The sequence below is a fragment of the Apaloderma vittatum genome, unplaced genomic scaffold, assembly GCF_000703405.1.
Source record: "Apaloderma vittatum isolate BGI_N311 unplaced genomic scaffold, ASM70340v1 scaffold7398, whole genome shotgun sequence".
Classification (NCBI taxonomy): domain Eukaryota; kingdom Metazoa; phylum Chordata; class Aves; order Trogoniformes; family Trogonidae; genus Apaloderma; species Apaloderma vittatum.
Window position 1 is genome coordinate 19,009 of NW_009729030.1, and position 2,065 is coordinate 21,073.

Sequence of the window (2,065 nt, forward strand, 5' to 3'; positions counted from 1 at the left end):
AAAGAGAGGGATTATGGTGTCTGTGCTGCATCCTGAGCTCCTGAAAATCCTTAAGCCACACTTACATAGTGTAGGGAGATGCAGAATTTGGTCTCCGACATAGGCTGTTTTTCAGGTATCTGCGTGAAGTTAAGGGCCAGAGTCTGCCAGTCTTCAATACCCCTTAGGAACACATCAACTAGTTATAATCTGTTCACCAGTGAACTAGGTCTTCCTCTAGCAAAAGAAGTGATTCTGTTTTTTTTCCATTTTTGATGCAAACAATGCTGCCAACACCGCTGTGCCTTCTTGCATCTACACATTTTTGGGCACAACTTGCCATTGGGGACATACCACAGTGCTTAGAGCCACTCGCCTCTTTTAGATTATTTCTGAAATTAAAAATTCAGTTCAGGCAAGGAAAGGTTTGTGGTCTCAGCCAGTATATCTAAGAAACCAGCGTTAGGCAGAGAGCCTCTTAGGGTTAGAACAGAGATCAATGTCTGATATTTTTAGTTTGCTGTGAATATTAATCTACGGGGTACTGCTAAGAATATCCCTGCCTGCGCAGGGTAGGAATGCAAAGGGACTCTAATTTTGAGGACTCGCTTTCTGGTAGAAACAGAGAAGAGAGTCGTGGCTGCCGTGGCCGTCAGAAGCGGTAACAGAGTGTATCTCTGTGCTGTACAAGACACAGCACAAGGGGACATTCCTGGACTCCGGGCACTTTCTGGTGCATTGTATCAGCCGGCAGCTGCTCGATGCCACCATGTGTCAGCACCGATAGTACCTGCAGCGCCAGGAACGCGCCGCAGTTCACATGCCATCACCTGAGTCCTCCAGACACTACAATTCACGTTTTTCCCAAAAGGGATCTGCTGATTTTTTGACACAGGTTTCTCTAACTGTCAACTGAATGGCAGTTTAAAATATAGATGGGATTTGAATATTCATAAAGTGGCTTTGAGGAACAATCTCATTTCAAGGAATCATTTCACTACAGGCTTGCCGTTTGCTAAAATTTCTTACCAGGAAAGAATTTAGAAAACAAGGAAAATAGCATTTCACATGGTTAAAAGCAATGGCCATGGTGACGGATATAAACACTGCCATGTGACTGAGTTTTCCTATGCAGTATCTTCTTGCCTGCCCACATTAACAGATGGCCTACAAGTTTGCTGGAAATTTTCTTCTTTTTTGAGGGTGACTCAGGATCTTTGCCTGAAGCGGGGGTGGTAGTGTAAGAGAGGCAACATATAAACATGGTGTCACCTCTGAATCCATGGAGACAGACATCATCGAGAAACACTCCTACGCTGGATATGACTGTGCAAACCCCAAGAGCTTATACATGAAGAATCCTCCAGGGTTCACTGTTTGAAAATGCCACACCCAGGAGCTGTTGAAAAAGTGACGGATCCAGAGGTGGCTCCTGCTTCATAAGCTGCTCGTCCTCCCATGGACTCCCAGGCCTGACCTGGAGGAGCTGGGAAGGAGAAGGTAACCTTTCCCACCATTTATCATGGGCAGAGGAAAAGCTGGTATCAAAAGTCGTTAAAATCTCCAGTATTTGTCACCCTATTTCCACATATCCTGGTACCCATAGTAATGAAGAAGCCCATCCTCTCTGCTGCAGCTACTGTGCTGGGTTCCCCTGACCCATGCTTGGTCTCTGGAACTTCTCCATCCTGCTGAGGACAGGCAGCGGTGATGAGGAATGGTACAAGAAGTGCCAGTTCCAGCTCCCATTCCATTTCTCCTTTCTCTGTCACGCTAGAGAGAAATTTGCAGATGCCTCCTGTCTGAGCTCACAAGGAATCTGAATCCTTATGGCAAAGGAACTGCAGTGGCAAACGGCAGCCTTACATGGGGATACGGAAGGGCTACGTAGAAGGTGGAAATTCTTAGTAAGAAGTGCAATGAAAGGCATAATTTTCATTCTTCAGTATCGAAAGGCTAGGATTTAGGAAGCGAATGCAGTCCGTCCCCTGACTGTGGGTAGGATTCCTAGATTTCTGTATTCATGGACCACAGAAACCAAGTTGCAGAAATTTATGCTTTTCGACCAGACATTTTTTTCAGCAGG